This window comes from Scyliorhinus torazame, chromosome 3 (genome assembly GCF_047496885.1).
Source record: "Scyliorhinus torazame isolate Kashiwa2021f chromosome 3, sScyTor2.1, whole genome shotgun sequence".
Lineage (NCBI taxonomy): Eukaryota > Metazoa > Chordata > Chondrichthyes > Carcharhiniformes > Scyliorhinidae > Scyliorhinus > Scyliorhinus torazame.
Genome location: NC_092709.1, coordinates 1,258,974 through 1,271,524, shown reverse-complemented (window position 1 = coordinate 1,271,524; position 12,551 = coordinate 1,258,974). Strand labels below are relative to the sequence as shown.

The 12,551-nt window shown below is 55.1% G+C and overlaps 1 protein-coding gene across 3 annotated transcripts in view; it reads right to left on the bottom strand.

Annotated features, from left to right (window-relative positions):
* The window catches only part of LOC140408242 (polycomb group RING finger protein 3), a 942,343-nt gene that overhangs the window by 754,165 nt on the left and 175,627 nt on the right, over nt 1–12,551 (bottom strand). The gene's annotated exons all lie outside the window — the stretch shown is intronic.

Genomic DNA, 12,551 nt, shown 5'->3' with positions numbered 1-12,551 from the left:
CTTGGTAGAAAGTTAGAGGAATGGCAGGGAAGGGAGTGCAATGTTCCTCCTGCAGGATGTTTGAGGTGAGGGATGCCGTTAGTGTCCCTGCTGATTTTACCTGCAGGAAGTGCTGCCATCTCCAGCTCCTCCAAGACCGAGTTAGGGAACTGGAGCTGGAGTTGGAAGAACTTCGGATCATTCGGGAGGCAGAAGGGGTCATAGATAGCAGCTTCAGGGAATTAGTTACACCAAAGATTGGAGATAGATGGGTAACTGTAAGAGGGACTGGGAAAAAACAGTCAGTGCACGGATCCCCTGCGGTCGTTCCCCTGAGAAACAAGTATACCGCTTTGGATACTTGTGGGGGGGGGGACTTACCAGGGGTAAGCCATGGGGTACGGGCCTCTGGCATGGAGTCTGTCCCTGTTGCTCAGAAGGGAAGGGGGGAGAGGAGCAGAGCATTAGTAATTGGGGACTCGATAGTCAGGGGCACAGATAGGAGATTTTGTGGGAGCGTGAGAGACTCACGTTTGGTATGTTGCCTCCCAGGTGCAAGGGTACGTGATGTCTCGGATCGTGTTTTCCGGGTCCTTAGGGGGAGGAGGAGCAGCCCCAAGTCGTGGTCCACATTGGCACTAACGACATAGGTAGGAAAGGGGATAAGGATGTCAGGCAGGCTTTCATGGAGCTAGGATGGAAGCTCAGAACTAGAACAAACAGAGTTGTCATCTCTGGGTTGTTGCCCGTGCCACGTGATAGTGAGATGAGGAATAGGGAGAGAGAGCAATTAAACACATGGCTACAGGGATGGTGCAGGCGGGAGGGATTCAGATTTCTGGATAACTGGGGCTCTTTCTGGGGAAGGTGGGACCTCTACAGACAGGATGGTCTACATCTGAACCTGCGGGGCACAAATATCCTGGGGGGGAGATTTGTTAGTGCTCTTTGGGGGGGTTTAAACTAATGCAGCAGGGGCATGGGAACCTGGATTGTAGTTTTAGGGTAAGGGAGAATGAGTATAGAGGTCAGGAGCTCAGATTTGACGTCGCAGGAGGGGGCCAGTGTTCAGGTAGGTGGTTTGAAGTGTGTCTACTTCAATGCCAGGAGTATACGAAATAAGGTAGGGGAACTGGCAGCATGGGTTGGTACCTGGGACTTCGATGTTGTGGCCATTTCGGAGACATGGATAGAGCAGGGACAGGAATGGATGTTGCAGGTTCCGGGGTTTAGGTGTTTTAGTAAGCTCATAGAAGGAGGCAAAAGAGGGGGAGGTGTGGCGCTGCTAGTCAAGAGCAGTATTACGGTGGCGGAGAGGATGCTAGATGGGGACTCTTCTTCCGAGATAGTATGGGCTGAAGTTAGAAACAGGAAAGGAGAGGTCACCCTGTTGGGAGTTTTCTATAGGCCTCCAAATAGTTCTAGGGATGTAGAGGAAAGGATGGCGAGGATGATCCTGGATAAGAGCGAAAGTAACAGGGTAGTTATTATGGGAGACTTTAACTTTCCAAATATTGACTGGAAAAGATATAGTTCGACTACATTAGATGGGTCGTTTTTTGTACAGTGTGTGCAGGAGGGTTTCCTGAAACAATATGTTGACAGGCCAACAAGAGGCGAGGCCACGTTGGATTTGGTTTTGGGTAATGAACCAGGCCAGGTGTTCGATTTGGAGGTAGGAGAGCACTTTGGGGACAGTGACCACAATTCGGTGACGTTTACGTTAAGGATGGAAAGGGATAAGTATACACCGCAGGGCAAGAGTTATAGCTGGGGGAAGGGAAATTATGATGCCATTAGGCGTGACTTGGGGGGGATAAGGTGGAGAAGTAGGCTGCAAGTGTTGGACACACTGGATAAGTGGAGCTTGTTCAAGGATCAGCTACTGCGTGTTCTTGATAAGTATGTACCGGTCAGGCAGGGAGGAAGGTGCCGAGCGAGGGAACCGTGGTTTACCAAAGAAGTGGAATCTCTTGTTAAGAGGAAGAAGGAGGCCTATGTGAAGATGAGGTGTGAAGTTTCAGTTCTGGCGATGGATAGTTTCACGGTAGCGAGGAAGGATCTAAAGAGAGAGCTAAGATGAGCAAGGAGGGGACATGAGAAGTATTTGGCAGGAAGGATCAAGGAAAACCCAAAAGCTTTCTATAGGTATGTCAGGAATAAGCGAATGACTAGGGAAAGAGTAGGACCAGTCAAGGTCAGGGATGGGAAGTTGTGTGTAGAGTCTGAAGAGATAGGCGAGATACTAAATGAATATTTTTTGTCAGTATTCACTCAGGAAAAAGATAATGTTGTGGAGGAGAATGCTGAGCTCCAGGTAAATAGATTAGATGGCATTGAGGTACGTAGGGAAGAGGTGTTGGCAATTCTGGACAGGCTGAAAATAGATAAGTCCCCGGGACCTGATGGGATTTATCCTAGGATTCTCTGGGAGGCCAGGGAAGAGATTGCTGGACCATTGGCTTTGATTTTTATGTCATCATTGGCTACAGGAATAGTGCCAGAGGACTGGAGGATAGCAAATGTGGTCCCTTTGTTCAAAAAGGGGAGCAGAGACAACCCCGGCAACTATAGACCGGTGAGCCTCATGTCTGTAGTGGGTAAAGTCTTGGAGGGGATTATAAGAGACAAGATTTATAATCATCTAGATAGAAATAATATGATCAGGGATAGTCAGCATGGCTTTGTGAAGGGTAGGTCATGCCTCACAAACCTTATCGAGTTCTTTGAGAAGGTGACTGAACAGGTAGACGAGGGTAGAGCAGTTGATGTGGTGTATACCTCCCTTCTTCTCCTGCTCGCAACCTTCGCAAGAACCATCGACCAGCAACCGTAAGTTTGACTCCAGCGATCGCTACCAGATAGAGACTCCTAGCCATCGACCCGTATCAGCCTTTTGAATCCCGCAGGCCAGACCCAATTCGATAAACCATTTGTTTCCCTGACCTGGTGGGCCATTCCCAAAAGTTAAGTATTGGCCAGTAGTGGTAGGTAGTAGTCTAGAAAGTAGGATTATTGTGTAAGTATTTATTGCTGTACATAATAAATGACCGTTGATTTTAATCTTACTAAGCGGTGTGCTGTCTTATTAATCATAACTAGAGCTTGAACCACGTGGCGGTATCAGAAAGATACCTGGCGACTCGTGAGCAAAGGTGACATTATTAGAGCTAATAAAACTAAGGCTAATAGGAGCAACACCAATAACCATTCCGAACCTTTTTGGAGACTAAGGGCAATTTAATATGGCCAATCCACCTAACCTGCACATTTTTGACTGTGGGAGGAAACCGGAGCACCCGGAGGAAACCCACGTAGACACGGGGAGAACATGCAGACTCCGCACAGACAGTGACCCAGCGGGGAATCGAATCTGGGACCCTGGCGCTGTGAAGCCACAGTGCTAGCCAGTGATATCCCGGAATGTTAAGCTGCCCGCCCTGTCCCTCCTTTAACCATGTCTCCGTAATTGCAATTACATCATATTCTATGCAGCAATCCAGGCTCTAGGTTCATCCGTCTTACCGGTTATACTTCTTCCATTGAAGCAAACACACTCCAGACCTACAGTCCCGCTGAGCTCTGTGGCTTCCTTCTGCCTGCTCTTACTCTGCACTATGTTTATATTAGTCTCACTTTTTTCCCCAATCTCTACACTTACTGGCCTGTTGTTCCAGTTCCCAAACCCTGCCATGCTAGTTTAAACCCTCCCGGACAGCACCAGCAAACCTCTCGCCCAGGACATTGGTGCCCATCCAGTTCAGGTGCAACCCGTCCTTCTTGTACAGGTCCCACCTTCCCCAGAAGACATCCCAGTGATCCATATATCGAAAGCCCTCCTTCCTACACCAGCTCTTTAACTACGTGTTCAACTGTACTGTCTCCCTGTTCCAACACTCACGGCACGTGGCATGAGGAGTAATCCTGAGATTACTGCCCATGGGGTCCTGGTTTTTAACTCCCGACCCAACTCCGTGAATTGACTTTGAGGAGTCTTCTCCCAACCACCCACCAGATACACGGTACATACTGGTGCGACTCGGCCAACGTTGTCTATCGCATACGCTGTAGGAATGGATGTCCCAAAGCGTGGTACATTGGCGAGACCATGCAGACGGTGTAACAACGGACGAACGGGCATCGCGCGACAATTGCCAGGCAGAAATGTTCCCTTCCAGTCGTGCAGGAGGGGGCCATTCGGCCCATTGAGTGCGCACCTGCCCTTGGAAAGAGCACCCCACTCAAGCACACACCTCCTCCACTCCATCGTCTTAACCTTTTTTTTTGGACACTAAGGGCAATTTAGCATAGCCAATCCACCTAACCGCACATCTTTGGACTGTGGGAGGAAACTGGAGCACCCGGAGGAAACCCACGCACACACGGGGAGAACGTGCAGACTCCACACAGACAGTGACCCAAGCCGGGAATCAAACCTGGGACCCTGGAGCTGTGAAGCAACAGTGCTAACCACTATGCTACCATGCTATCCTAAATCTGGTGTTGTAAGACTTCTTACTGTGCTGACCCCAGTCCAACGCATCTCCATATTACAGAGATCGCGGTGTACTTGGAAGTGCATGATAAACTAGGACTGAGTCAACACGGCTACGTCAACGGGAGGTGGTGTCTGACAAAACTGTTAAGAGTTCTTTGAGGAAGTAACAAGGAAGTTAGACAAAGGAGTACCAGTGGATGTGATTTATTTAGATTTCCAGAAGGCCTCTTGACAAGGTGCCGCATAGGAGACTGTTAAATACGTTAAGAGCCCATGGTGTTACGGGCAAGATCCTGGCATGGATACAGGATTGGCTGACTGGCAGACGGCAGAAAGTGGGGATAAAGGGGTCTTTTTCCGGATGGCAGCCGGTGACTAGTGTTGTACCTCAGGGGTCGGTGCTGCGACCACAACTTTTCACAATATACATTAATGATCTGGAGGAAGGAACTGAAGGCACTGTTGCTAAGTTTGCAGATGAAACAAAGATCAGTAGAGGGACAGATAGTATTGAGGAAGCAGATGGGCTACAGAAGGACTTGGACAGGCTAGGAGAGTGGGCAAAGAAGTGGCAAATTAAGTACAATGTGGAAAAGTGTGAGGTTATGCTTTGGAAGGAGAAATGGAGGCATAGACTTTTCTAAATGGAAATGCTTAGGAAATCAGAAGCACAAAGGGATTTGGGAGCCCTTGTGCGCGGTTCTCTTAAGGATAACGTACAGGTTCAGTCGGTAGTTAGGAAGGCAAATGCAGTGTTAGCATTCATGGCGAGAGGGCTAGAATACAAGACCAGGGATGTACTTCTGAGGCTCTGGTCAGACCCCAATTGGAGTACTGAGAGCAGTTTTGGGCCCTGTATCTAAGGAAGGATGTGCTGGCCTTGGGAACAGTCCAGAGGAGGTTCACAAGAATGATCCCTGGAATGAAGAGCTTGTCTTATGAGGAACGGTTGCAGACTCTGGGTCTGTATTCGTTGGAGTTTAGAAGGATGAGGGGAGACAGATAGGTTCTTGGTTAATAAGTGGATCAGGGGTTATGGGGAGAAGGCAGGAGAATGGGGATGAGAAAAATGTCAGCCGTGATTGAATGGCGGAGCAGTCTCGATGGGCCGAGTGGCCTAATTCTGTAGTACTGTACCAGTTGGGCGATGGCTGCCAAAGGAAACAGTTAGAGGAGGGAGTCTGATTCAGTCGGGGAGCAGATCCAGCCGGTGCTGCTGGTAAAGGTGTCATATGGTCAGTTACAGTATTTAACAATCATCTTATGGATGATGCGGGACGGTCAGGATCAGGGGGTGACTCTCGACCGGGATGGAGGGGGACTCAGACGGCATGTCCACTTTTACCATGACAGGGTCCGGGGCGACGGGGAGGGGAGGGGCGACGGGGGGAAAAGGGCGACGGGGGGAAAAGGGCGACGGGGGGAAAAGGGCGACGGGGGGAAAAGGGCGACGGGGGGAAAAGGGCGACGGGGGGAAAAGGGCGACGGGGGGAAAAGGGCGACGGGGGGAAAAGGGCGACGGGGGGAAAAGGGCGACGGGGGGAAAAGGGCGACGGGGGGAAAAGGGCGACGGGGGGAAAAGGGCGACGGGGGGAAAAGGGCGACGGGGGGAAAAGGGCGACGGGGGGAAAAGGGCGACGGGGGGAAAAGGGCGACGGGGGGAAAAGGGCGACGGGGGGAAAAGGGCGACGGGGGGAAAAGGGCGACGGGGGGAAAAGGGCGACGGGGGGAAAAGGGCGACGGGGGGAAAAGGGCGACGGGGGGAAAAGGGCGACGGGGGGAAAAGGGCGACGGGGGGAAAAGGGCGACGGGGGGAAAAGGGCGACGGGGGGAAAAGGGCGACGGGGGGAAAAGGGCGACGGGGGGAAAAGGGCGACGGGGGGAAAAGGGCGACGGGGGGAAAAGGGCGACGGGGGGAAAAGGGCGACGGGGGGAAAAGGGCGACGGGGGGAAAAGGGCGACGGGGGGAAAAGGGCGACGGGGGGAAAAGGGCGACGGGGGGAAAAGGGCGACGGGGGGAAAAGGGCGACGGGGGGAAAAGGGCGACGGGGGGAAAAGGGCGACGGGGGGAAAAGGGCGACGGGGGGAAAAGGGCGACGGGGGGAAAAGGGCGACGGGGGGAAAAGGGCGACGGGGGGAAAAGGGCGACGGGGGGAAAAGGGCGACGGGGGGAAAAGGGCGACGGGGGGAAAAGGGCGACGGGGGGAAAAGGGCGACGGGGGGAAAAGGGCGACGGGGGGAAAAGGGCGACGGGGGGAAAAGGGCGACGGGGGGAAAAGGGCGACGGGGGGAAAAGGGCGACGGGGGGAAAAGGGCGACGGGGGGAAAAGGGCGACGGGGGGAAAAGGGCGACGGGGGGAAAAGGGCGACGGGGGGAAAAGGGCGACGGGGGGAAAAGGGCGACGGGGGGAAAAGGGCGACGGGGGGAAAAGGGCGACGGGGGGAAAAGGGCGACGGGGGGAAAAGGGCGACGGGGGGAAAAGGGCGACGGGGGGAAAAGGGCGACGGGGGGAAAAGGGCGACGGGGGGAAAAGGGCGACGGGGGGAAAAGGGCGACGGGGGGAAAAGGGCGACGGGGGGAAAAGGGCGACGGGGGGAAAAGGGCGACGGGGGGAAAAGGGCGACGGGGGGAAAAGGGCGACGGGGGGAAAAGGGCGACGGGGGGAAAAGGGCGACGGGGGGAAAAGGGCGACGGGGGGAAAAGGGCGACGGGGGGAAAAGGGCGACGGGGGGAAAAGGGCGACGGGGGGAAAAGGGCGACGGGGGGAAAAGGGCGACGGGGGGAAAAGGGCGACGGGGGGAAAAGGGCGACGGGGGGAAAAGGGCGACGGGGGGAAAAGGGCGACGGGGGGAAAAGGGCGACGGGGGGAAAAGGGCGACGGGGGGAAAAGGGCGACGGGGGGAAAAGGGCGACGGGGGGAAAAGGGCGACGGGGGGAAAAGGGCGACGGGGGGAAAAGGGCGACGGGGGGAAAAGGGCGACGGGGGGAAAAGGGCGACGGGGGGAAAAGGGCGACGGGGGGAAAAGGGCGACGGGGGGAAAAGGGCGACGGGGGGAAAAGGGCGACGGGGGGAAAAGGGCGACGGGGGGAAAAGGGCGACGGGGGGAAAAGGGCGACGGGGGGAAAAGGGCGACGGGGGGAAAAGGGCGACGGGGGGAAAAGGGCGACGGGGGGAAAAGGGCGACGGGGGGAAAAGGGCGACGGGGGGAAAAGGGCGACGGGGGGAAAAGGGCGACGGGGGGAAAAGGGCGACGGGGGGAAAAGGGCGACGGGGGGAAAAGGGCGACGGGGGGAAAAGGGCGACGGGGGGAAAAGGGCGACGGGGGGAAAAGGGCGACGGGGGGAAAAGGGCGACGGGGGGAAAAGGGCGACGGGGGGAAAAGGGCGACGGGGGGAAAAGGGCGACGGGGGGAAAAGGGCGACGGGGGGAAAAGGGCGACGGGGGGAAAAGGGCGACGGGGGGAAAAGGGCGACGGGGGGAAAAGGGCGACGGGGGGAAAAGGGCGACGGGGGGAAAAGGGCGACGGGGGGGAAAAGGGCGACGGGGGGGAAAAGGGCGACGGGGGGAAAAGGGCGACGGGGGGAAAAGGGCGACGGGGGGAAAAGGGCGACGGGGGGAAAAGGGCGACGGGGGGAAAAGGGCGACGGGGGGAAAAGGGCGACGGGGGGAAAAGGGCGACGGGGGGAAAAGGGCGACGGGGGGAAAAGGGCGACGGGGGGAAAAGGGCGACGGGGGGAAAAGGGCGACGGGGGGAAAAGGGCGACGGGGGGAAAAGGGCGACGGGGGGAAAAGGGCGACGGGGGGAAAAGGGCGACGGGGGGAAAAGGGCGACGGGGGGAAAAGGGCGACGGGGGGAAAAGGGCGACGGGGGGAAAAGGGCGACGGGGGGAAAAGGGCGACGGGGGGAAAAGGGCGACGGGGGGAAAAGGGCGACGGGGGGAAAAGGGCGACGGGGGGAAAAGGGCGACGGGGGGAAAAGGGCGACGGGGGGAAAAGGGCGACGGGGGGAAAAGGGCGACGGGGGGAAAAGGGCGACGGGGGGAAAAGGGCGACGGGGGGAAAAGGGCGACGGGGGGAAAAGGGCGACGGGGGGAAAAGGGCGACGGGGGGAAAAGGGCGACGGGGGGAAAAGGGCGACGGGGGGAAAAGGGCGACGGGGGGAAAAGGGCGACGGGGGGAAAAGGGCGACGGGGGGAAAAGGGCGACGGGGGGAAAAGGGCGACGGGGGGAAAAGGGCGACGGGGGGAAAAGGGCGACGGGGGGAAAAGGGCGACGGGGGGAAAAGGGCGACGGGGGGGAAAAGGGCGACGGGGGGGAAAAGGGCGACGGGGGGGAAAAGGGCGACGGGGGGAAAAGGGCGACGGGGGGAAAAGGGCGACGGGGGGAAAAGGGCGACGGGGGGAAAAGGGCGACGGGGGGAAAAGGGCGACGGGGGGAAAAGGGCGACGGGGGGAAAAGGGCGACGGGGGGAAAAGGGCGACGGGGGGAAAAGGGCGACGGGGGGAAAAGGGCGACGGGGGGAAAAGGGCGACGGGGGGAAAAGGGCGACGGGGGGAAAAGGGCGACGGGGGGAAAAGGGCGACGGGGGGAAAAGGGCGACGGGGGGAAAAGGGCGACGGGGGGAAAAGGGCGACGGGGGGAAAAGGGCGACGGGGGGAAAAGGGCGACGGGGGGAAAAGGGCGACGGGGGGAAAAGGGCGACGGGGGGAAAAGGGCGACGGGGGGAAAAGGGCGACGGGGGGAAAAGGGCGACGGGGGGAAAAGGGCGACGGGGGGAAAAGGGCGACGGGGGGAAAAGGGCGACGGGGGGAAAAGGGCGACGGGGGGAAAAGGGCGACGGGGGGAAAAGGGCGACGGGGGGAAAAGGGCGACGGGGGGAAAAGGGCGACGGGGGGAAAAGGGCGACGGGGGGAAAAGGGCGACGGGGGGAAAAGGGCGACGGGGGGAAAAGGGCGACGGGGGGAAAAGGGCGACGGGGGGAAAAGGGCGACGGGGGGAAAAGGGCGACGGGGGGAAAAGGGCGACGGGGGGAAAAGGGCGACGGGGGGAGGACGACGGGGGGGAGGACGACGGGGGGGAGGACGACGGGGGGGAGGACGACGGGGGGGAGGACGACGGGGGGAGGACGACGGGGGGGAGGACGACGGGGGGGAGGACGACGGGGGGGAGGACGACGGGGGGGAGGACGACGGGGGGGAGGACGACGGGGGGAGGACGACGGGGGGAGGACGACGGGGGGAGGACGACGGGGGGAGGACGACGGGGGGAGGACGACGGGGGGAGGACGACGGGGGGAGGACGGGGGGGGGGGGGGAGGACGACGGGGGGAGGACGGGGGGGGGGGGGGGGGGGAGGGTGACGGGGGCGGGGGAGTGGGAGGGTCACAGCTGGCAATTAAATACTCTTCATTCTGGATCACTCAGGTGCAGCGAAGATGATGACAGACAGTTGTCAGGATAATGGGCTTTGTGGCTATCAGTTGTTTCCCGAGAGTGAAAGGGGAAATGCACTCGTGCTGTCTTTGCAGCTCCCTCACTACAGCCAGCAGCAATCGAACCGCAGGAGATACACAATAGAAATGTCCAACTGGCTTGCAACCACAGACAAAGAATCGTGCAGGGCTGTGCTTGCTTCTCAGGATTCCAATATCTTGTGGAACGTGCAGTTTCCGCAACTTTTAAGGACCCTGGCCAGATTGAGGGCAGGATTTTCCGATTCACCCCATCACCTAATTGCACATTGAGAACAGGTGGCATGATGCTCCGCCCCGCCACACCACAATTGTGCCTCACCACGCCGGCGGGATGCTCCGTTATGCCGGCCGGTCAATGGGGTTTCCCATTGTGGGGCAGCCCCACGCCGTCGGGAAACCCCCGGGCTGCCAGCAAAGCAGAGAATCCCCCGGCGGAAAATCCCGCCCCATATTCTCCAATTCACCCCATCACCTAATTGGACATTTGAGGGCAGGATTGTCCAATTCACCCCATTGCCTAATTGCAATGCTGCCACTGATTCATGCCTCACTGAGGTTGTGTCCCAGTTTCTCTTAAACATTTGTGAGAATTTGTTTTTTGAAACATCCTTATTGAATTGATCCCGAGATGACATATCCTCATGTTGCATTCCCCAGTACATGGAACAGGTGTTTCTTCATCCATTTATCATTTTAGTTACCTTCGTCAGATCACCCAACATTTTCATTTCAAAGGAATCCCAGGTATCATCGTCATAAATGTCCGGTATCAATTGGGATTTCCAAATTCAAGTCACATTTTAAGAAAACTCATATCTTTGGCGAACATTATGCTTGTGATAACACATTTAACTCGCAATCGTTACAAGCAAAACAACTCATTTTCTTGGTTAAAGGGAAAGTAAACCTCAGCTCCCAGAGTGAAAGGAAAATGTCACACAGCTCTAACAACAAACTGTAATCCCTGGACTATAATTTCCTTACACCTCATTCTCTCCCGTAACTTATACTCATTGGTCAAAGTCAACAGGGATTTTTCATGAGCCAATAAATGGAACTAAAGTGGAGAAAGTTAAACGGCATCATTGAGACCCATCAGCAAGACTGAAAAGGAACCCGTTCACTAACTCAGAGTAATGCAGTGTGGCAGCTCCATCCAGTGGCTATATTTAGAACTAATATTACATTAAATAGATGTTAACAGACCTGAAATACACAAATAATCCAGAAATAAACATTCTATACAAAACAGCCGGTGCCACTATGTGGACAGAGAGAAAGGCAGTTTAACGGTCCCCCATTAGAAGGGGTGTTTGCTGGAGCTTTTGGGGAGAGTTTAAACCAATGTGGCAGGGGGATGGGAACCGATGCAGGAAGTTGGAAGGTAGTAAAACAAGGACAGAAACAAAAGGCAGTAAGGGGGAAAGTGTATGGCAGAGAAGCCATAGTCAAAAATCAAAAAGGGCGACAGTACAAGGTACAGTGACTGAGGGGAGCTCAGCGAATAGGACCAGTAATACTTAAAGGAATAAAACGGAAAGGAAAAACATAAATGGTAAGCGACGCGGCAGGTTGTTACATGAAGATATGGGTTCACCGACAAGGAAAATTAGGAGAAAAGTCAAGAGGAAATATAACTTAGGAGAGGTCACTGATCGAGGTGTTAAGATTCAGAACAGAGGTAAAAAAAAAAAAGCCAACATAAGTGTACTTTACCTGAATGCTCGTAGTATTCGGAATAAGGTAAATGAGTTGATGGCGCAAATCATCATGAATGACTATGATTTAGTGGCCATTACTGAAACATGGTTAAAGGATGGTCACGACTGGGAGTTAAATATCCAAGGGTATCAAACTATTCGGAAGGACAGAGTGGATGGTAACAGAGGTGGTGTAGCTCTGTTATTTAAGGATGATATCCAGGCAATAGTAAGGGATGACATCGGTGCTATGGAGGATAAGGTTGAATCCATTTGGGTGGAAATCAGGAATAGTAAGGCGGAAAAGTCACTGATAGGAGTAGTCTATAGGCCACCAAATAGTAACATTATGATGGGGCAGGCAATAAACAAATAAATAACGGATGCATGTAGAAATGGTTATTATGGGGGATTTTAATCTACATGCCGATTGGTTTAACCAAGGTAGGTCAAGGCAGCCTTGAGGAGGAGTTTATAGAATTTATCCGCGATAGTTTCCTCGAACAGTATGTAATGGAACCTACGAGGGAACAAGCGGTCCTAGATCTGGTCCTGTGTATTGAGACAGGATTGATTCATGATCTCATAGTTAGGGATCCTCTCGGAAGGAGCGATCACAATATGGTGGAATTTAAAATACAGATGGAGGGTGAGAAGGTAAAATCAAGCACTAGTGTTTTGTGCTTAAACAAAGGAGATGACAATGGGATGAGAGAAGAGCTAGCTAAGGTAGATTGGGAGCAAAGACTTTATGGTGAAACAGTTGAGGAACAGTGGTGAACCTTCCAAGCGATTTTTCACAGTGCTCAGCAAAGGTTTATACCAACAAAAAGGACAGTAGAAAGAGGGAAAATCAACTGTGGATATCTAAGGAAATAAGGGAGAGTATCAAATTGAAG